Source organism: Rhinatrema bivittatum, chromosome 1 (genome assembly GCF_901001135.1).
Source record: "Rhinatrema bivittatum chromosome 1, aRhiBiv1.1, whole genome shotgun sequence".
Lineage (NCBI taxonomy): Eukaryota > Metazoa > Chordata > Amphibia > Gymnophiona > Rhinatrematidae > Rhinatrema > Rhinatrema bivittatum.
The window spans coordinates 582,997,708-583,021,876 of record NC_042615.1 but is presented as its reverse complement, the minus strand read 5'-3'; the positions used below and the strand labels follow the sequence as shown (position 1 = coordinate 583,021,876).

Below are 24,169 nucleotides of genomic sequence, written 5' to 3'. Positions count from 1 at the left end.
CTTCAAAATATCTTGATGACTAAGACCCATCCTGGATTTAAGTAGCCTGAAAAGGGAGCTGCTGGTTGTTCTGGGCCATATAGCAACAGAAATTCATAGTTTCACTAACCTGCCTTCATATATCATCTCACCTGTTTTGAGATGACTTAATTTGAGTCGTTATGTTATGACTTGCTATGTTATGTCTCGTTTTACTGTTAATTGCCACCACTGTTCTTTGTATCGCCTTAAGTGAATGTTGTAGTTACATTGTAAACCGATGTGATATGTATATTTTACAGGAACTTCGGTATAGAAAAGCTAAAAAATAAATAAATAAATGAAGGCAGATTATTTAAAAAGAAATGAAACAATTATGCTGGTTCAAGAAGGAGCACCACTACATTTATGACACTAAGTAACTTAGGCAATAGATGTCTCCACAAGCAGTTGGTGGGGCCCACACAGACTGCTTTTGAATTCAAGGGACTCTGTCATACCTACTCCTAGAATTGAGAGCGATCAAGTACACTCTAACAATGTTCACTTGCATTCTCCAAGGGAAGAGTATTCTCATTCAAACTGACAACCAAGTTACCATGTTCTATATGAGCAAACAAGGGGGCACGGGTTTATGGACTCTTTGCCTAGAAGCAGTAAAGATATGTGATGGGCATGCGAACAGGCTGTCCTGCAAACGGCCTACCTTCCATGGATTTCCAACACATTAGCAGATTGCCTAAATGATATCTTGCAGCAGCAAGCCTGCTGACCAGCACCCCCATGCGCGATCATATATTTCCTGTGCTCAAAGCTCTACTATACTGGCTCCCTGTCTCCTACCAAGTACAATATAAGTCATGATCTTGCACTCATCATTCCACAACCTATCCTCTCCATGGTTCTCCTCAACAATAAAAATCCACTCCCCTTCTTGACCGCTCAAATCATCTAACCTAATGCTACTAGATACTCCTCCAAAGTTTACCCACCTTGTGGAAACCAGAGGATGAATATTCTTATTCACAGGACCGCTACTAAGGAACAGTCTACCTAAGGAAAAAGATGTCTCTGAGAAAACACCTTCTTTAAAAAAAACAAACAAAAAAAAAAACCTACAAAATTTTCTTTTCAAGAAATCATGCCCAGTCCCAAATGATGATAGAACACCCCCTACTTGTCCGTCCTCGGATGGTGCTACATAGCAGACTATTGCCATTCACCTCTGGCCATAATCTCAGAAATGTACCCACTAGATAATCATTTGTTTCTCCTGAAGAATCCTGTTACTCTCCTTCATGTGACTGATGCACTGTCTTATTCTCTCCGTCAGATGACTGTGTATATTCTTATTGTACCCTGCTGTGAACATAAGAAGGGCGGGCAATACATGTTTTTAAATAAATACATAAATGGTCTCTGTGGCAATCAACAGCTGATAGACTGTACAGTGTGTGGGGCCTTCCAGCAATTGACTTATTTGCGTCAAAGCAAAATAGAAAACTAGAAAGGTTTTTACTCCATTCTTCCCAGCAAACTTAGATCTGCTCAGGATGCTTTTCTACTCAACTGGAATACAGATCTCATATATGCTTTTCCATCAATTCCACTGGAACAGTTTTAAAAAAATGCTCAAAAACTGGGCCTGTTTGTGCCTCTTAGCACCAGCATGGCCCAGACAATTTTTAGTTCACATATCTGATACAACTTTTTAGCAGTACTCCGATCCCTCTCTTATTGGATTGTAGGAAGATCTGGTTTCAATCTCATACATTTGATTAACAGAGTTTAATCTGGTAACCTTATGGTACAAATTCATTAGTTTTAGGGAGCAGATACAGACACTTTTTGTGAGCTGGTCAATTAGTTATTAGCAGGATAAGTAAAAGAGTAATACGGTACAATTTCATTTTTTGCTTATGGTTTCAGTTTCAATTTAGAGCACAAGCACTGTTATATAAAAGATTATCAGAATTTATAAGCATTATCTAAACTCAGCTAGCACTTAGAAATTATGCAATTGCCAAACTAGATTAGTCCAACTGAAAGGTAATCTCCAAGGTACTGCACAAGTCTAGGGTCATCCCTGTAACAGGATGCTTTCTCAACACCAAGGGATTAATCCTAGTGGATGACAGATAAAACCCAAAACATCTTATAGACATCTCCATGAGATATGATGGCAGAAAAGTGGTAAAATTCATTAATTGGCCAAAAGTCCTTCAAGGGAATATTTGGCAAAACAATTGCATTTGTGTTAATGAGCAACTGTGCTGAGTAAAACTCAGTCTTAGGTGTGGGTTTTGAACCAAGGAGATCAGGGTTCAACTCTCACTGCTGCTCCTTGTGATCTTGGGCACTTTATCCTCCATTTCTCAGGTACAGAGAAATAACTACAGTACCTGAATGTAATCTGCTTTGAAGCACCAAAAAGCAGAATATAAAAATTTAGATAAAATAAATAAATTAGACCTTTACAGTCAGTTCTGATAGCACGGCTCTCAAACCAACCTTTCAGGTAGCCCGTGAAGGAAAATAAGCCACTGCCTGGATAACTCAGTTCCATAAGGGTCCAACTTTGATCTGGATTGGATATTGCCACCTCCTATAGACACAGGACTGGTAGGATACAAATGATGTCTCAATGCATAGAATATTCACATACGCTCATTAGAGTTCATCAGCAAAGCAGATCAATACCCATTTAATAGCTGGTCTCAGGCTAGATACAATGTTTTATCAAGGACATCTTTCCAATTCTGGTCCAAGGTTCTCCTTTCATTTGGGAGGTGATGACAACTCTGATATGAAGAAACAATTGCAGCCTTTTCTCCTCTGTGTAAAAAAAACCTTCTGATATAAAGTTGCTAAAAACATCACATGGCTACAAACTCCATGACTGCATTGCTTTAAGCCTGCACCTTTTGCTCAGTCTGTGTGAATAGCAGTAGGCCACAAAGTGTATGATGCACATCCTGTGTAGGGCCATTGGCATTTATCCTATAGAATCCATCCTTATTAACTCAAGAAAAAGGCCTTTTTCTTTTTCATCCGAACATTCCCTACCTCAACTTGATGGCTTGGATATTGAGCACTCTGTGATCACCACAGTATCCTTACCCAGGCAGGTTGAAGACATAATAGTGTCTGCCAGAAAACCATCAATTAGAAGAGGCTATGCTTTTATATGGAAAAGATTTGCCTCATGGTATCAGCATAATCTGTTTGCATGCAAGAGCTATTTGCTCTCTGTCTGCTTCATGATTTAGCATCTCATCAGTAAGAGTACATCTCAGTGCCATAGTAGCTTACTATACTCAAATTGAGGATAAGCCTATCTCTGTTCATCCATTAGCTTCCAAATTCATGAAAAGCTTATGGCATACTAAGTTTCCTCTTGTTCCATGGGATCTAAAAGCGGTTCTGGCACAATTGAGGAAGCCAACACTGGAGTTGGCTTTGCTCAAGTACCTAATGTGGAAAGTAAAAAAAATATATAGATATAATATCCTGGTAGTAGTAGCAACAGCCAGAAGTGTCATCCAGCTTTGGTCTTTAGTTCATTATTCGTTTATTCTCAATTCTTCCAGAATAACATGGTGCTCTGCACCCACTCAGTTTTCTACCAAAAATAGTATCAGCTTTTCATGTTAATTATACCATTGTGTTACCTACATTCATCCTGAGGCCTTCATACCTTAGACAAAGGCCTTGGCTTATTACAAAAGGAGGAATTAACCACATCATCAGGCTTCACAACTATTCGTTTCTTATGATCCTAACAGACTGGGCATTCACTACAATATGCTAGCAATCTACAATATACAAACACAATCACGGTTTATCAAGTTAGAACCATGGCTGCATCATGTGTGCCGTACCACTTTAAGAAATATGCAAAGCTGCAACTTGGTCGTCAGTACACATCTTGCATCCCATTACTGTCTGGACAATCTCTCAAAATGCCAGTAAATTCAGACAAGCAGTTTTGCGTCCACCGTCCATAGTGAGGTCCAGGTTGCTTATGGTCAGCTTGCGATTCCCCACATGTAATGGCTGTCAGTCCTGCTTATTGACAGCAGAAGCAAGTTTTCGTACCATAAACGGTGGTTTCTGTAGATAATAGGATGAATTAACCATACTAAATGTTCACCTGCTTCCCTGGAGTCTACAACCTATCTAGAATTAGCTTTAAAATCAACTGAGGAGGCGACGCTTGAGTGGAAATTCCCACATATGCTTAATAAAGCAAAAGCTCCACTAAGAGAGAGAGGCCTGTTTGGTGCTGCTAGATGACATCATCCTCATGTAATAGCAAATTCATCCTGCTATCTATGTAAAACACCACTTATGGTAAGCAAACTTGCTTTCTTATGTTACTGTTCCCTCGAAGCTTCTTGAAAAAGGTTTGTTTTTGTGTATTTATACCTTTGAATATTTAGTAGCTTTATTATATTTTCTTTCTTCTCTTCTGTATGATATAAATATTGAGGTCACTATAATCTCAACTCATATAACTTTTGAAGCATATCCAGCACCGTTTTGGTAGATCTTTTCAGGGGCTGAAAATAGCTCGGCTGCTAGGTCACCCTGGCCCCTAAAATTCACCTCCTGCTGCCCGGGTCGTTCTTAGGTGGAGGAGATGTCGCTGATGTCAAAAGCCTGATCTGACAAGTGGCTACTGCCAGTGCAAGTATTGGAGATGGGGCTTGACTTGAGAAGCTATTGCCACTGGGGCATGGGCTTAGAATTGCCCCCACTAGTGGCAGGGCTCCAATTGAGATCTTGCTGCTTGGAGCTGCCCCTTGGATGGGGAAGGGGAAGAGAGTGACTGGAAGGGTGGGGAGAAGGCCCATGACATCAGCAGCATCTTCTCCCAAGCCTGGGCCCAATGGCAGGGGCCAAAATTTAGGAGAAGGTTTGTTCCAGTGTTTAAAGCAATGGGTTGAGAACCATTTTCTCCCACTGACCTTCCATGTAGCAAGTCACTTTATTTCCCTCCAGCATCCACTTGAATTGGCCAGGGACGTCTTGTACCTGAATTCTAATAATGCCATTAGCTGCCTCTTAGAATAATTTGCAATTTCTGCTCCTTTTACTTGCAGGAAGTAAAAGGAGCAGAAAGAGAGAGTACCTGGAAGGAGAAAAATATGGGCAGGGAGAATAAGGAAGAAGAAAATTAAAGAAACAAAAAGAAAACTAGAAAAATAAAAACCTGCAGCAAAATAGGGAAACTTCCCAATATATGCAAAATGAAAATCAAAAAATGGAAAACATTCGCTGGCTGCTAAACATTTTGGCTGCCATCTAAATGTTATTTTTTTCCAATCCAGGTACTGTTCTGAACTGCCGCATTATTTTCCATGTTACAAATTAAATATTCACATTTACTGCTAGTAAATAATGTGGTTTGTTAGGCTGATGGTCTCTGACAATTTCTTTAGAGAACCTAAGGCAGTTTGAAAGAGGGATTGTGACTGTTACACAAGAGAGAGAGCTCTACAGATACTGAGTTTCCCTTAAAGTGCCCAAGGGAAAAAGTACCTGCAGAGATCCACACCTGCTTTTTCCGGCCAAAAGACCACGTATAGTTTTGAAAATATAAACCTCTGCGTATTATGGCTTCCCCAGGTCTGACTTAACCTGGAAACACTTATTTTCTTGGAAAATGCAGGTAAAAGAACGCACGTTGCACTTTGACCTGGCTTACAGGTCAGGCAATTTGCCAATGGCTCTTTTACTCAGGTAAATGGGTATGCCAACTGGTAAGCAGCTTTGGAAAATTGCTCTTGCTGTGCAGACTTACTGCAGATTCAGAAATGTTACTAGCATGATAATGTACGTATGTTGCTAAAGAAATACACAGGGTAATTTTCAGTAGACTGTGTAGGGCAAATTTTTAGCCTGAGGGTTTTTTGCTTTTTTTTTTTTTTTTTTTTTGTAAGTGGGCTTCCTGGACTCACGTGGATATTACAGTTGTGCCTAGCATAATTTTATGTGCATGCTTTCGAAAATCAAAGGCATGCATGTAAATCCCAATCCCACCCCAACTCTGCCCCTCCCCCCAGTACATCTGTTTAGTAAGCACATGCCCACTGAGGCTGTTTTCAAAAAGCCACATAAATGCACAAAACCAGGTTTTTAACATCAGCTAACATACCCAGATGACTTTAGACCAGCTGAAGATACATTTATTCAGCTACCTTAAAGACAGGTGGAGATATTCGGTGATGGGCATGCACTGCTGAATGTCCTGCCAAAGATAGCTGTGTTTATCCGCCTAACTTGGCCGGCTGATGGTTGAAAGACCTGGCTCTTCAAACAAGCATACCCCCAATAACTCCAGCCCTCTGTTTCTCCCCTATTCGTCATGCCAGCTCTTAGCCGAATCCTTGTATATAGTCCTGCTATAATTATAATCATAACTATATTAAATGTAAATAGTTGATGGTGTCTGGTTACTTTTCCTTGCTTTGCTCTCTCTTCCCATGGATCCCCTCCCCTATACCTGTTCATTGTATTTTCCACCTACTGTTATGCTGTAAACCTATATGATGTCGCCACGAATATCGATATAGAAAAGTTCTTAAATAAATAAATAAAATTTACCTCTATGTATTTAGCTGGCACAACAATATTTTCTCAAAGTCCGTTTTTGCTAACGGGGGAAATTATTATACTTTAAGAAAGGCAATAAAGGTGAAAGTTCATGTTTTCTTATTTTTCTCTTTTGTGTGCAGGGGAAGTGACATTTCATGTTGGGGGAATAAGTGCAGAGCTGCAGTCCGCATCTTTCTTTTAACGTGGATGAAAGCGCAGATCTGCCTGTGCTGAGCTCAAGCCTGCAGAGAGAAGGTAGGTGACACCTAGAATAGCTCGTAGTGGTTGAAGTGTGGAGCTTTTGATAGAAGGGGGGAATAAGCGAGTTTTACAGCAGATCAGAGGTCTGTTTCGCCTTCATAAACCACAGGATGGAGACTGGAGTTATTTTCGTGCATATATTTAATTTTGTTCAGTGTTGTGGTGGGACTTCGTTTCTCTCTGCTGAACATCTGAATAGCAGCCAATGAACTTCGAGCTATAAATTGTGCTATAAATAAAAACAGCTGATGATTTAGAGACAAGAAGATCTGTGCTGCCCTAACTGTGCACTAGAATTCATCATTTGGACCTGAGAAGGCGAGATCAGCTGAGCACTTTCTCCTGCTTGCAGACAGTGGAGGGCATTTTCTTTTGCAAGGCTTATATATTGGGGTATCTAGTATTTTACACTTTGAGTCACTAAATTCCTACTTTGCATGACAAAGGCATTAAACCAGGGAAGAAGAGGGACTTGTCTCTTCTGTTTCATCTTGAAAACCTCTTCTGTGTTGTGCTCTTTTGTTTTAGTTGACATCGAGTCCAAAATCCATTCCTCTAGAGCCCCAGGTCTGATTTTTCAGGATATCTACAGTGAATATTCATGCAACATTTTGCCCTGCTAAATTTATTTGTATATATTTGGTCTGAAAACTAGACCTTCATGGATTTGGAAATGGCCACTCTAGGGGCCTGTTGTTTACTAAGGTGGACTAATGCATTTGCACAAGGGGAATAGTGTCTACCTCACGGTACAATGTGTTGGCACAGCAGAAATGGACATAATGTGGAATTTGAAAGTTCCACAGAAGAAAAAGTGCCCCTTGCTCAGAAATGAATGCCATTAATAAAGAGACAAGGTAATCGCATGAACTATATAAACCACCTGTATCAGTGTCTAAACAATGTAATCTACGGGGTTTCAGCAAGCCAGTAGGAACGTGTGGCTTACAAAACAGCCAATGCCGTCCTCTCAATCATTAACCCCAAATTTTGTGGATTTTTCAAAAGCTAATATCTGAATATTGTGAACTCCGTGTGTTTGTACCAACGTCCGTGATTTCAAAGCCAAATTCCAAATTTCACCACAACAGAACAACTTGCAATGTAGTCACAAAATCTGAGAAAACAACAATAAAACAAGAAGTGAAGTTGCAGCGCCTAGGATTCCCTCATCCTCTGGCCTCAGCATTTCTTTGGTTAAAGTTTATGTCAGTGTCATTACGGTATATCCGCAGCGGGCGGGTCTTTGGTTTGTCAGTGTCATTACGGTATATCTGCGGCGGGTGGAAGGGTCTTCCATTTCTCGCCACCCTTTGGTGTCAAAGTTCATAAAATGCCTGGCACTTCCATGGCTCTGGTCAGTAAAGCTCCAATGCCCTGGAACCTCAGTGTAGGCCTAGCTCAGCTCATTTAACAGCCCTTTGAACCTCTCGAGTCAATGGACTTGAAATTGCTCCCCTGGAAAGTGGTGTGTGTTGTAGCTGTCTCTTTACCACATAAACGAGTTACAGAATCATCTGGTTTCGTATTCACCATTCCTGCAGGTTTTTTGCAACAGGGTTGGTCTTCCCGCTCACCCTAACCACGATCTGAAAGTGGTGTCTGCATGCCACCTTAACCAAACTATTGTGCTGCCGACCTTCTCTCCAAGGCTGCATGCGCACAAAGGAGAGCTGACTCTTCACGCTTTAGACCAGTGGTTCTTTTTTTGGTCGGGACACACCTGACAGATGGTTCTCACATGTGTGACACACTGACCCATGATCGTCACGGGGCTAAATGTAACCATATACACTGTATCTACAAGATCCACCCTGATCCCCCAGCAATGGCTACAGAACAGAACCAGAACATTCCCCATTCAATTTACCATACAAAAGAGATATTTCTGGTGTCATCTCAGTAACAGCAACATAAACTCTCTCTCCTACCAGGTGCAATAGTCCTCCTTACGAAAAAACAGTAATTTACCTCCAAGGCATGTTCTATTGAGAAAACACAACAAATAATATTGATACAAATGCCTACATGCTAGTAAAATACTTCACCTCGGTCACACACATAGAATTGACCTTCACCAAGTACAGAAAGATCACAAATTACAAATATGGAAACAGAAACTGGAATGGAAACCCAAAAAAGCCACTCTGCATTCTGTGCAAAACAGAAATATAGCACCTAACAGACTTCCAGGATCTGCAATAATGTACACAAACGAATGTGCACAAAGTTACACCTGCATTATGGAACTCAAACAGTAACAACCCTACCTATGAAAAGGCAGCATTGCAAAAATTACATCAGGTCCTAAACACCAATACACCTCCTATTAGGAAAACAGAACAAGCCAAGCTGCTATAGATCCCTACCAAGAAACTACAAGCTCGCAGAACACAGACAGACCCTCACCAAATACAGAATAAAATGACCATAAAGCTAATGTGTTTGTTTTTGCTTTGTTTACTGCGTACAGAGTTTGGCTTCTTGCTGTTTCCAGTTCAGTTTTTGTCTCCATATTTCTATTTAAACATTCCTCAAGAAATATAAAATAATTCTAAAACTAGACTATAATAAATGTTTCAAAACAACTGATAAATGGAATAACATCCAATCATTAAAAATTTTCAAAATTATTAAAAATTCTCCAAACACCAATACAATATTTCTAACAGCAGACACATCACATAATACCTAGTAATTAAAATGGCAGTCAATCAAGAAAGATAAACTTAAAAAGCCACCTTTACTTACTCTCTCCAGCAACTCTCCTACTTCTTTCCCTTCCAGGCCAATAGCACTCACCAGAAGCAGCAGTGGCTGCTGAAGCTCTGTCCTCTCGTTCTTCTTCCTTAGGGCCCATGACTAGTCTATTTCTCACACACACACACACACACACACACACACACACACACACACACACTTTCTCTCTCTCACACACACCAGTCATCTCCCTGACCATTGTCTCTTTCTCTCACACTCCAGTCATCTCCCTGACCATTGTCTCTCTCTCTCACACACCAGTCATCTCCCTGACCATTGTCTCTCTCTCTCACACTCACACACCAGTCATCTCCCTGACCATTGTCTCTCTCTCTCACACTCACACACACACACACACACACACATTCTCTCATACACTTACACACATGCTGGCTCACTCTCTCTGTCTCACTCACTCACCCCCACCTCAACCCATAGCACAAGGTAGCCGATATGCTGCTATTAAAAGCAGAGTCCTGACAGGCTAGAAACTGCAGCAGGAATGACCTCCCTACCCTCAGTGGTAAGAAGGCAGCACTCAGCTGATTGCTGCTATCACGGCACAGAGCAGTCAGCCTAGAATGTAATTCTATGCTTTTTCTTCTCCCTACCCCCAGCCGTTTATTTTTTTGCAATTTGATTATTATTATTTTTATGCTTTCTTGCTGGTGTTGCACTGGAGAGAGAAGGGGAGGTCAGAGCCAGGCCGGGGTGGGGCAACGGCACCATACTACAGCCGCCCCTGGCAAAGTGACCAGCCAGCACCGATCTTCAGCTCTGGGTTCGGGCAGCTGATGGATGGCTTTCCCCAACAGCTGCGCCGCAGGAAATCCCGGCAGCCACATTCTCAGCCGACTGCTCTGTTCCGTGATGATCGCAGCACAGGCAAACTGCTGAGTGTAGCTTGGCCGGGGAGAGCCTTGAGGTGCAATTTCTGCAGCAGCATGCATGGCCTTTTCTTCTTCCCGCGTGCCCAGTAAACATCACTTCCTCTTCCAGGCCACAGGGGCGGTAAGAAGAAAAGGTCATGTTCCTGTTGCCGGCTTCCACAAGCACTGCTGCCGTTCCCCCTCGGGGCTTGAATGTGCTGATAGCCCGGGCAGGAACAGCAGCAGTGCTTGTCTCGCTGAGGTGAAAGGGGGGGAAGAACAGCGGGTTCGCGACACACCTGCCGATACTTCGCGACACACTAGTGTGCCACGACACACCAGTTGAGAACCGCTGCTTTAGACAGCCTAAAGAGGACCCAAGCTCACTGTCAGGCTTTTCAGTTGTTTGTGTTCTCTGATCCCAATAGATAGGAAGGGGCAGTTGCCAAGTGTAATGCAATTGGCTGATGGAATGGATAGTGCCCTGCTACGTGCTGGCTGGCTTACAGATTATAGACTCTGAGCCTTGACAAAGTGTGAGCCATGGCAATTTCTGTGGCTAATGTTAGGGCCACTTTGATTGAAGGCACCTGTAAAGCTGATACTTGGTCATCCGGTCACACTTTCAAGTCCCACGACTGTCTGGATAGCATGTCCCAGGAAGAGAGTAACGTTGGACAAGCAGTTTTGTGCAGCATGTTCGCCCAGTAGCCCTCTCCACCGGGTGGCGCTGAGTTGTCTTTTTTTAATTTTTTTTTTAAAGTAATTGCTTCATAATGCTCAACCAGGCGGGCTCCATGCATTATGACTTGACAATAGAGAAAACAAATTTGCTTACCTGTAAACAGGATTCTCCATAGAAAGCAGTATGAATCAGCCATACTTTATACCTTCCCACATCCCTGGAGAGTCGACTACCTCACCTAAGCTGAAACTCTGGAAGAGACGGAGGGGCTCATGAGGTAGCATGCAGGAAGTCCTGTGCGTGTCCAGAAAGGCTTTTTCTGAGTGCTGAGAGCCGGGTCCTTCTTGGCACCATTGAGTAATGTCGCCCACATGTTATGGCTGATTCATCCCGCTGTTTATGAAGAACCCTGTTTTCAGATAAGCAAATTTGCTTTATGTAGTCACATCTGTATTTTTAACTCCTCATAACTATCTAGATTATTCATGATAACAGCTTATTTCCACTGCTTCCTTTCTGCCTTATTGCTTGATCTCCGTTAATAAACCTTCATTCGCAAATATGCGAGGGGATTTCCCCCACAGTTTTAAAACTCTACCCCATCCCATCTAGCCAAAGTGCCACATCAGCAGTCCTCGGCCGGGGGTCACAGACCGCTGCTCCCTGTTCCCCCTTCCTCCTACTCCCCTGAGCCTGGTCACTAGATGTCATCGTTGGTTGATGGTCAGTACTCCCTCCAGACTGAGGGCTGTGAGTGCTGCCACCGCAGTCTACGTCCCAGCCCTAGCCATGTCAAGGAGCTCTGGCCTGGCATGGGAATCTGTTATGCTTTTTGCTGATCTTTTCCAGACATCTTGTGCTTGTTTACCTCACCTGTGCTCCTGACCTTACTCTCTCATGTACCACTTGACAGTGCGTTAGCCTTTGGTTGTTAGTTATTTTCAAGGAAACTGGCCTTATAAAATCACGTTTCTGTACCTAACTAACTCCCTTCCCCTCAATAAGTTTCCATCATTCATTTGACTTCATTAAAATTTGTGCCACAGATAACCCTGGGGAGCAATTTTTAGCATAATTCCTGTTGAGTTCGATTTTTCAGCTGTTTTAGACTTAAATAGGTATGCTGATTTCAAAACTGCAGTTAGTTTTCTTCTAAAACATCAAGTGTTTTCTCTACAGCCTATGCAAATCTCTCTCATGCATATTCATTGTGGATATCCTGAAAACCTGGCCTGTTTGTGGCACTCGAGGACTGGAGTTTGCCATCACTGCTATAGGGGAACAGGCCAATTCAGTTCAACTGAAATCTCAGGGAGGTCAGAGCACACATTGTGATGTCATTGAGCCTTATGAAAACCGTCGTGCCATTGGTTAGTGCCTCTGCTTAAACTAGGAGACCAAGAGTTGCAAAATGTTCATGCGTCTCCTTGCAGTTAATTGTGCCTTGGTTAAAAGTGCCATCAAAACAAAATGAAATAAATCTCATACACAAGGGGAAGTGGGGGAAATACTTTCCAGAGAGATTGTTTCAAGAAAATAGTCGCATAGCTACTCTAAATTTGGGTCCCATACAGAAGCGACTGGCTGTCGCTGAATAGTGATTGCAGTGGCCGTAAACGACCAAACGTTGCATGAAATGCCATGTCAATAGCAAACATGCCAAGCCCTGTAATATCATGATATAATCTTCCGTTTTGCACACCCCAGTGTTATCTGCCAGTGAAGCTAACGCATGAGCTTGTAGGCCAAGAAAAGGTTTTGTGTCAGAACTCGACCATTTAATCTTGTTGCCTGTAACAGCATAATCTGCTTCCTGCCGTAATACTCAGTTGTCCCTTTTTCATCTGGCTGTTAGGCAAACAGTAGATGGGCACAGCAGGAAGACCTTAGCTATAGGACAAAAGTTAATAAACGATGTCGACTGTTAAAATATTTTTGTAGGAAACTGGACAGACACGAATTAGTCAAATAAACACTTGCAAAGGTTGCTGGTGTGTGTTAAGTGTGATTTATTTTTTTAAAGTTCCCTTACATGGGTTACTGCTTTAAGTAATGCCCCTGGTGGTAGCGTTGATGAATGATGGCCTGTCTTCAGAGACACATCAGCAGTATTTCACAAATGTTGATAGAAAAATGCTAGGCAGAGTGCTTGTAGGCTCCCTCTTAACTAGTGACCCCATCTGGTCTCAGTGGGGGGAAGTAATTGACTTAACGCAGTGCTCCCATCTGTTCTATTAGTATGAAAGGATGCTCAAGGAAGGGCCCTCCTTCGTCTGTCGTCCCTGCTCAAGGAAGGGCTCCTTCGTCTGTCGTCTTGGACCGTGGAATGCTGGCAGGGTGCATTGCAGAAGACATGTTCTGACTGTCTTAAAGTGAAACCATAAAACCTGGGGTGGTATTACAAACATTTTCTGAAGGTACTCAAATATGCTTATCTGCAAGTGGATAATAAAATGGACCATGCACGATTAAGTTGTCTAGAGAGGAGGTTCCCCTTATTTCCTTGTGCCAGACAATGAGTGATGCATGGAAAAAAGAAAAGTGGTAACATTATTGCAAATAAACATTTTATAAATATGACCTTTCTTGTAGTTAAACATATCCTCTCCAAATGGACGGTTTCTGTCCCAGCTATATTTATTCAGTGGCAGAAACTGATGATGATAAATTATATGCAAGTGTACAAAATCAGTAGTAGAGAGACAATGCAGATGCATTTTTAAATGAATGGTTTAATGGCATTGTTTCTAATTGAACATAAAGATACCATATGTAATGAGGTTTTCCAGTGTTCATCTGGACCACAATGTGATATTTTAAAAATCTATGACATCCTTTAGCCACATCTGAAGAAGAAACCTTAAGAGTTCTCAAAACCTAATGCACTACCACATTTTCTAGTTGGTTCTTTAAAAGGTATCGCCTACAAAGATTCCATCCTTTAGCCATACAGATGAACCAAGGCTGGTGAAATATGTGTACCGAGAGGGATTATAATTATATAAGTAGAAGCGTATTCGTGCAGAACTCCTAGAATGCAAAATTCTGACAATTGCGTAATTTCAGGTGTGACATTGTGGTATTTTGTTCCATTTGTTGAATATAAAGTGATTTGGAAAATGGCTGTAAAATAATTGAAAATTGTATTACCTGCAGAACACTTCTTCTGTAGCAATCAGTGTTCTGGTCTTAATGACAATAAAAAAATAAAGTTAAAAAAAAATAAGAGCATTAGTTTAATTTCTCAATTAAATCAATGAATAGAGGAGGAGGAACAGAAACTTTGAACACCAGACTGGTGGTATTTGTTAAGTACTTGCCTATAAACAGCTTTACACTAAAGCCCTGTGGTTTTCTTTTTATAAAAGCAAAGTTCTCTATAAATAACATTTCTGGAGTCCCTCATGGAATGATAACTCAAGATCCTGAAAAAATAAAGGACTTATTTCTAAATTTCAGAGCACAGCTGTCCTGGATGACTCGTAATAAATTATCTCTAAATCTGATTTTTTTGTTGTGCAGTATCCTTAAAACTGTCATTGCTAATTCAATTTCATGTATCAGTGTACAGTTAAAACTGTCTCCTTATGTTAAACATCTTGCAGGCCAATGCAACACAGTGTGCTCAGCCAAGCTCTATTGGAATTTAAATACATTACATAAAACCAAAATAAGAAAAAGAAAATTGAAACAAATTTACGTTTAGACAAAGCAGGAAAATAAAACATAATCTCATTTTCTTCCAAGACCACAATATTGGCGTCTACAGAGAAAAGACATAAATAAGCAAAACTATTAACTGCCCCTGCTGTTAATATAAATCAACATTTTATAATCTTACCCCTTAAAACAATTCTAAATAGCAGTCTGAACGAGTGATGAGAGATTCATCCCTAATAAAGGTTTCCAGATGGGAGAGATCAATGAAGGTATACTTATTCCCCTGGAGGGTTATTGGGCATGTACAAGGGTATTTTAAGAAAAATATACCCCCCGAAGGACTGAACCTTTGATTTTAGAGATAAAAAGGATCTCCTCCGTAACTGTGTCTCACGAGAGACATCTGGAAAGATCTGCACGAAGGCTGTCTTATATTTAAAGTGCTGATGGAAAATGAGCTCTCTATCTGAATCTGCTACAGAAGTAACAATTAATGTAGCTCTAGTTATGGTATCCTGAGAATCCGATAGGAAAGCTGACGCGTTGGTGCTATTGAACAATGTAAATGCATCTATTCCCCCCTCCTCAGTAGCTTGTTTCTCCACTTCAGGAATATAAAGACAACGTGAGAGAGCAATTTCTTTGTCCTGTACAATTTGCAAGACTTCTTTCTTGTGTTTCCTAAATAACTCCAAAGGAGACAACAATCTAGTCTTTGAAAAATTGAAGATGCAGAGATTTTTTTTTGCTCCCAATATGCTTTGGAGAGGTTCCATTTTAGAAAGACAGTCTTTCATATTGGCAGCTATCGATGCCTGTATATTAGCTATAGAATTGGAGAACGTAACGCATTGCTTTTCAGTATTTGAAATGGTTAGCTAATTCTGTTAACTCAGAAGCTGCCCCAACTGAAAATGAAAGACAGCTGAGCTATTGATTGACTCTCAGGCTGGACTCAGGTCAAGTTACTACTTTCCAAATGTCAGCAGGTTCAGCCACACTTCCATTGACCCCCAACTCCTGGGTCACCAGATGATAAATTCACCATTACCGGATACCTCCTCTTCAATTGGTATAGAGCTAACCCAAGCACTACCTACCAGGGCTCAGAGGAAACCAAAACGACTGGAGCGAGAGTGGAAATTTGATATTAAACCCCCTGTCCACAGTCCCGGGTTGTGATGTTGCAGGAAGGACTTCTGAAGAAACCAGATCTCTCTCTTTAAAGGCTCAACATTTTCCAGAACTGTGTGCCCTTGGCCTTTGGAAAAAGAAGTAGGTTGGGATGGTGGGGAAGGAGCACCAGAGCTCAGAGTGATCTGACCTGAGGGCTCCCGTGATGCGTCTTCCAAGTGCACGACGGGACGAATCAGGTGGTTGTCAGTGGGACCTCTCACAGGAGCATGGTCAGCAGAGGGGAACAAAAGTCTTCCCCCTTTCCTCCTCCCCCCCCCCCCCCATTTCTCCTCGCTGGATTTTTACTAAAGGGCCTGCCCGAATAAGAAGCAGCGCGGGATCCCAGCTCTTAGCTGTCCTCCTCCAGCCTGGTGATAACAAGGGGGGGAGCGACAGCAGGAATGCAGGCAGGCTCCATGTCGTACTCCTTTTAGCTGTGATTTGTTATATGTTTTAAGAATTGTATTGTGTATTTCGGTAAATCGCTTAGAACCTCGTGTACTGAGCGATCCATAAGCGATGCAGGGATATATCAAATCGTGGCTATGTGAGGCAACGACAAAGACTGGATGATAAGCAAGACTGAAGCTACAAAATGTGGAAAAACTTAGTAGGAGTTTTAGATTTTGAACATGTTCTTTATTGTATCTTATGTTTTTTAGATTGCAACTGAGGAAAATATATTTTTTAAAAATGAGAAATTGTTTAGATAATATAAGTATACAATACAAATGATTTGCATTTAGATTTTCTGGGCAATGATTATAAAATGGGGTAAGTGGTGCGTGTGGCATTGTTTAAGAATTTCAGAATCGGGTTTAAGGGAATGTCTTGTCACTAACCTCAGCAGTGCTTTGCCCTCCTGATGCAGCCTGTCCACAAAACACTTACGTGTCGGGGTACTTATGCCTTTTGAAACTATGCTGTTTTGAAAAACCATAAATGAACTAGCCAAATAACAAATACAAAAGACTGGTTTAGATCTGCCTTTATTATCTTTGAATATTATTTTCAGTTCCCAAGCTCCGAGACCTATATTTTTGAATGCTTTCACCTCCTCACTTTTTCTTTTTTATTATTTAGGAACATACATATTCTAATATAGCTACACTGCATCTATGAATGCCCATTCTAGTGTTAGCTGGTCACATTTTGACTGATCCATGGTATATTCTGCTAGTTTCACAAGAGGTTGGGTTTTGTTATAATTTTTGTGTTCTCATCCACTTTGAATGAAAGGCACTATATACCGTAAATGAAAGCCCCTCCCCAGTTTTCAAGAAGGAGGGAAGAGGGAGTGAACAGTTGGCTAGAAGGAAACGTTTGTCTTTTTGCAGCAGATACTAGGATCTGAAGCAGAATGGACACCCCTGAAGGAGCAGAGAATGAGAAGTCATCTGAGAAAGCTTGAGGAGTGATCAAACGTTTGGCACCTGGGATTCAGTGCCAACACGTGCAGAGAAATGCATTTGGAGTACAAAAATCCAAAGGAAGTTTGTGATTAGGGGTGAAAGTCTGATGTGCACAGACCCAGGGGAGAGTAGTGTTTGCTAATCTGAAGGTAGCAAAACAGAGTGACAAGACGGTGACTAGCACCAGAAGGATGATGGACTGCATAGAGAGTGGAACAACCAGCAGGAGAAAGGAAGTCATTAGTGAGGCATCACCTGGAATACTGCATTCAATTCTGGAGACCCTATCTCAAAAAGGGTAGAGCTAGATTAGTATTGGTCTAGAGAAAGGCCATCAAAATAGTGTGGACACTGTACCAAAACACACATGAGATGAAACGCAAGGACCTAAATAAGTGTGTGCCCTAGAGGAGAGACAAGGGGGATGTGATAGACTTTTAAATACCTCAAAGGTATTGAATAATGTACAGCAATCTAACTTTTTCCAATCGGAAGGAACCTGTAGAGGTGGTGAAGACAAGAATGGTAGCAGAATTCAAAAGGTTGTGGGATAAACACAAAGGATCCTTTGGCCAGAGAAAGGAAATAAAGAATCGAGGTAACCATTTGTAATTTTGGCTGTGATACAGTGAAGCTATTACTCTTCTGTTATCTGAGGAGAAACATGTGTGCACAGTAACCTGATAGACTTGAATGTTCCAACATCTGTCTTGCATTGCATACAAGGAAGGGGGATGGGCTGTTAATTTTATGTCTGTATGTAGTTAGTTGGTTTTTGGGACAGTGGTGCATTGAATAAAAATATGATAGATGTTAGAAGCCATTTGGTTCTTACAAGCAGTCCTGCTTCTATGGCTGGCAAATGGGATGTATCCTTAGCAGAGTGGACAGAAGTAACTGGGCAGATTGAATGGGTTGATTGGTCTTTTCCTGCCATCATCTACTATGTAGCCATGATTCTGACTGAGGAGTTTGTGTAAGCGAGGGACCCTTCCCTTTACCATACTGAAATTTTAGCTTTGAGTTTCCTGAGCTTTTTCAGACAGATGAACAGCTTTGCATGGTCAATGATTTAGTTAAATCAACTTATTTTAAGTTCTGCTGCTTTATACAAGACAAAACCACACAAGCCTTTTTCTTTTTTTTGCTTCTGAAGTTGTATGTCACATTCTAAATATATAATATTTGCTTAAATTCTGTCAGATCAGAGGGGGATTTCCTTGTTGGTCATAGCCTTCATCAACTCTTTTTATCAATCTAGTTCTTCTTAGAAATATAAAAATGGGGAAAAAAAAGACCTGTTTTTAAGAAACACTTTTGAGAGGATCTGCCAGAAGTCTGGATTTCCTGCAGTGTGGGAGCATTTGCCTCTCTTAGTCAATTACAGAAGGCCAACGGTAAGTAGGGAGGAAATAAACTAACATACATTTGCAAAAGGTGATGAAAAATATTTTTAAAAAATGCTTCCTTTGCACTCAGGCAGGCCAATCCCCACAAGTGGGTTATGCACCTCTACCAGTGGTTGGCAACGGAGTAAAAGCTGACGACATGGATATATATAGCCCTACCCTGACATCAGCCCGCCAGTATTCTCCGTCTCCAGCAGATGGTGGACATGCGTTTCCTTATTGGGAATTGCCTGTAGTAAAAATTAAATAAAAAGATTTATCATACCACTTGTACTCCTGAGGGTGACACCAATGGGTCCCTCCCTCAGAAGTGCCTTTAGTCCAGTAGCCTTTTTCATGTGTAGACTTTAAAAAAAAAAAAAAAAAAAAAAAAAGGTGAAGCGGTTGACAGACGAGGGAGGGTCAGCAGTGAAGGCTTTTGCCCTCTCCCCAGTTGTATTGGCAAACAGGTGAAGTGATTGACGGACGAGGGAGGCTTGGCGGTGAAGGCTTTCGCCTTCCTTCCTAGAGCTGGAGATTGGGTTGTACTCTCAGCTAGGACCAGCTGAGCTCAGATAAAAAAATAAATAGATGAAGATGAGCAGAAGGCAGAGAGTAGGAAGGTTTTATTCTCCTATTCCTTTCTTACCGGGTCTTCCTCCCTTGGCGTGAGTGATTGGCGTCTTTTCCTTCCTGCTTCTCACTTCTCTGGATGAGGTACGGTAGCAGAGCAGGCACAACGGGTTGAGCAGCCTCCGGCTAGGCCTCTCTCCCAGGCTTGTATTTTCGAACCACATGGTAGGTTGCAGCAGTGCTTTTGCGCAATTGTTTGTGCGCATGATTGCCGTGCGGTGATGTGTGATGTAGACTCGCACGTTCAGGCCTACTGGCATGTACAAGATCGTGGCATATATTCTTGACCTATATTTGCGTGCTCCTATTTGAGAATGAGTGAGCGCCTACCTGAGCATGCACCGAGTGCTGCACTGAGCGCCGACTTGCGCATGTGCTAAGCACCTACCTGGGTGTATACTGAATGCTTAACCGAGCGCCATCTATAGCGTGTACTGAGCGCCTAAGTGCATGCATGCTGACTTGAGAACACGCTGAGCGCCTACTTGAACGTGAGCATGCTCTGACTGTGCTTAAACTTGTCTTTTATTTGGGAGCACAAGTGAAGCGATATGGCGCCAGTGACAAATAAGTCTAAGCGCTTTGTGATCTGTGCTGCTTGCCATATAAGGGCAATACAGCCAAGGATTTCTGCAAGTTTATGCCAGCGCTGCCTGACTGCTGGGCTATCCCCTCAGGTGAGGAGACAGGATCTGAAGGCAACTCATTGCGGGTGTCCCCTTTATCAGTTGATTCTAGGACAGAAACATCTTTAGGAGATGTTTGATCCAAGGGTGTCAGATTGAGGCCTATAGGGCTTGTTATAGGCCCATCCTCCTTTCCTTTGGAAATATAAAAATGAAAAAAAAAAAAGACCTGTTTTTAAGAAACACTCTTCAGAGGATCTGCCAGAAAACTGGATTTCCTGCAATGTGGGAGCATCTGCCTCCCTTAGTCAATTACAGAAGGCCAGCTGTAGGTAGGCCGGATATAAAGCAACATACGTTTGCAAAACTTGATGAAAAATATAAAAAAAAAACCCCAAAAAACTTTCGTTAAGAACCTAAGATTTGCCATACTGGATCAGACCAAAGGTCCATCAAGCCCAATATTCTGTTTTCAACAGTGGCCAATCCAGGTCAGAAGTACCTGGCAGAATCCCAGCAGGTCAATAGATTACATGCTGCAATAAGCAGTGGATATCCCCAAGTCCACTTTATTAATGGTTTATAGACTTTTCTTCCAAGAATTGTCTAAAACCTTTTTTAAACCCAGGTACACTAACAGCTTTCACCACATTCTATAACAACGAATTCCAGAGTTTAATTATGTGGTGAGTAAAAAAAATATTTTCTCCTTATTGTCTTAAATGTAACTTCATTGCATGTCCCCTAGTCTGTACTCTTTGAAAGAATAAACAGCTAATTTGCGTTTCTGTTCTATTGCACGCATTATTTTCTTTTCTTTTTTTTTAATTTAAAACTTTTATTGAGTGTAACAGCAATTTTTACAGTGAGGCATAAGAACCAAAGAAAAATATAAATATAGAGGGCATGAGTCCCACATGAACATTGCAAATGTGAGCAACATTATGACATAAAACGTCATACTGTACTATGTAGGAATCCGGCTAAAACTAGCAAGCCTGGTCAGTCATCAACATATACACTCATATTTTATGAATTATCCCCTGAAATCGCAACCCTCATTCCCCACCCAGCCCCCTCCCCTGCTGCTAGACTGGCATATGGGTGACATGGAAAACATCTTTCCCCTTTTGTATTGTATTGTTTTGTGATTCACTTGTCTCTCGATATGGCTGTTTCCTGATTACTATTTAGACTGTGGGCCGTCCCCAACTTGGACATATCCGGGTTGGTACCTCGTAATTTCCAGGCTTCATAAGCCTGCCAGTTTTTCCGAAACTTAAGGAGTGTATCATGTTTGTGCTGAAATCTGTGTTAATAAATACATTGACTCTACCCTTTGTTGTATATCTTTGAGCCTCGGCGTGGACGGAGCTGTCCATTTTGTTTGCTATTTCACACCTCGTGGCAGTGCACACATATCTAATCAGCGCATTATCGCTGGCTGATAATCCCGGAACCGGCAGACCCAATAGTACCTGTTTGGGTGTTAGCTGACCTTGCTCTTTCCCAATTTCATGAAGCCATCCGATAACGGTACCCGAAAGTTTACGAATAACAGGACAGCCCCACCACATGTGTAGAAAGGATCCCTGTTCCCCACAATCCCTCCAACATAAGGGGCTATGAGTCTTTGCCATAATGTGTAGCCTTTTTTGATATAAGTACCAGTGGTAGAGCAGTTTTCCATTAAGTTTGCTGCGATAAATCCTTTGCCTATTGTACGATATATCATCTTCCACTCCCTAGGGGTTAGCGCCTGATCCAGATCCAGCTCCCAAGCTTTTGTCTGAGCAGCCTTAGGCTGATCTTTTAGCCGCAACATGTTATACAGGAGAGGGCCACCCTAGTGACCTGATCTGCTCTGGAACATAATTTTTCAAATTCAGTTTCCCCTTGTTGTAGGTGTCCTCCCTGCAGGGCCATAGAAAAGAAGTGGTGGACTTGATTATGTGAGATCAGTGCCGTGTTGGGAAGCTCAAATTCTGACTGCAGACCCTGGAAAGTCTTAATCTTACCTGGGCCCCACACTTGTCCCCAGGTCTGGATCCCTTTAGCCCGCCATATCTGGAAAGCCAAGTTTTCATACCCAGGCGTCAACATGTTATTAGTGTATAGGCATGTACTATGGTGATATTCTCTGTCTCCCCTAAGGTGGCCGCCTTTTGAAGCCATAGATCTATAATATGGTTTATAGAGGGGGGTAAGACTGATTTAGGATCTACAATCCACGTTTTCTTGGGTTGCCAGATTAGGCTGGTAATAGGTACGTTTCCCAGAAGTTCCTGACTAAACAGCACCCATAGTTTTGGTGTGTGACGTTTATGCAAGTCAACTATCTTTTTGAGTTGAGCCGCTAAGTAGTACTGTTTGAGCTCGGGAACACTTAGTCCTCCCTGATCCCTAGCGAGATATAGAACACGTCTGGCCACTCTTGGTCGCTTGCCCCCCCATATATAGTTCATAACTTTTTTCTGCCAAATTGCTAACTGTTTGAGTGGAACCCTGAGCAGCAGAGTTTGGAAAAGTCTTCTTCTTCCCTTAGTGACTCTTTGCTAGCATGTCGGATCTTCCTGCGGAGGAGATGAGGTCTTTCCAGCGCTAGCAGTGAGGAGCACAGATATACCCGCTGATTGCAATACTTCATCTGCTTCCTCGACTGTGCGTACCCTGTGAGAGACTCGAGCATGAACCTCAGGCCGAAGGGGAACAGCCACCGGTACCGATCCTTTTCCACATTGAGGGCACTGGTGATCGCTTTAAAATCCAAGCGTTTCAGTAGAGTGATGGCAGATAGATCTGCATATATAGAGATATCATTTCCTTCCCAGTGCCAAGTGCACTGCTGCCTTGCCGCTAGGGCTATTTTCTCCTTGTAGGTATATGAGTGGAAGCAAACCACTATGTCCCGTGGTCTATTCCCAGATTTGGGGCCCAAAGCCCTGTGAGCTCTTTCAATACCGGGACCCTGTTGCGATTCTGCCGGCTCCTCTCCGCTCATAGCAGTAATGTGTAAACAGATTTTTTCTACCACTCTTGCACAGTCACTATATTCCTCCGTTTCGGGGACCCCTCTGAAACGTAGATTGGAGCGCCTACTCCGATTTTCCAGGTCCTCTAACTTATCATCCATTCTTGCTTGGTTAGCCTGCAATGCTTTACTGTGGCCTTCATCTGCTTCCAGTTTTCCTCTTGAGCCTCAAGCCTTATGTCTGCCTCATCCGTTCTGCGACCTATATCATTGATTTCTTCCCACAGCTCAGCACATAAAGCTGTAACCTCAGCTTTATAGTTTTATATGTCCTGCCTGAGTTCAACAAACCATTCCCAGAGCTCAGATCTCGTTGGCCAGTCTGCTCCCTTAGGCTATTGCGTTCTGCCCGCGGCCCCTCCATCCTCCGTTTCACCATTGGACGCCATCTTTGTCTCCCTCCGTGTCTGTAGTTTCTCTACCTTTATGGTAGGAGTACTTTCGGAAGTCCACGGCCTTGCGCTTCGCCACCATACGGTGAGGGGGGTTTCCCGCGGGCAGTCCTGCTCCGGTTGCGATCGTGGTCGGTCTCGGTGTGCTTAATTTTTGCTATTTATGCCAGCATGGTGGGGAGCTCCGGGTTTAAGCTGCCGGCATGGGAAGTGACGTCACTTCCTCCCCAGCACGGATTATTTTCTAGACCTTTATCATATCTCACCTTAGTCATTTCTTCTCCAAGCTGAAGAGCCTAAACCTCTTTAGCCTTTCTTCATAGGGGAATTGTTCCATCCCCTTTATCATTTTGGTTGCCCTTCTCTGTACCTTTTCTAATTCTATATCTTTTTTTTTTTTTAGATGCATTGACCAGAATTGCACACAATACTCAAGGTGTGGTCGCACCCTAGAGCGACACAGAGGCATTATGATATTCTCTGTTTTATTCTCCATTCCTTCCTTAATTCCTAGCATTCTATTTGCTATCTTGGCCACCATCACACACCGAGCAGATGATTTCAACTTATTATCCACGATGATGCCTAGATCCTTTTCCTGTGGTGGCTCCCAATATGGAACCTTGCATTGTGTAGCTATAATGTGGGATGCTCTTCCCTACATGCATCATTTTACACTTGGCCACATTAAATGTTT

The 24,169-nt window shown here is 42.2% G+C and overlaps 1 protein-coding gene across 5 annotated transcripts in view; it reads left to right on the top strand.

Annotated features, from left to right (window-relative positions):
- The window catches only part of LOC115100224 (semaphorin-4D-like), a 434,534-nt gene that overhangs the window by 186,586 nt on the left and 223,779 nt on the right, over positions 1 to 24,169 (top strand). For all 5 annotated transcript variants that reach the window (XM_029618594.1, XM_029618567.1, XM_029618577.1 and 2 more), the window contains one exon: positions 6,720 to 6,834. The gene's annotated coding sequence lies outside the window, so the exon portion shown is untranslated. The remainder of the gene's footprint in view (positions 1 to 6,719; positions 6,835 to 24,169) is intronic.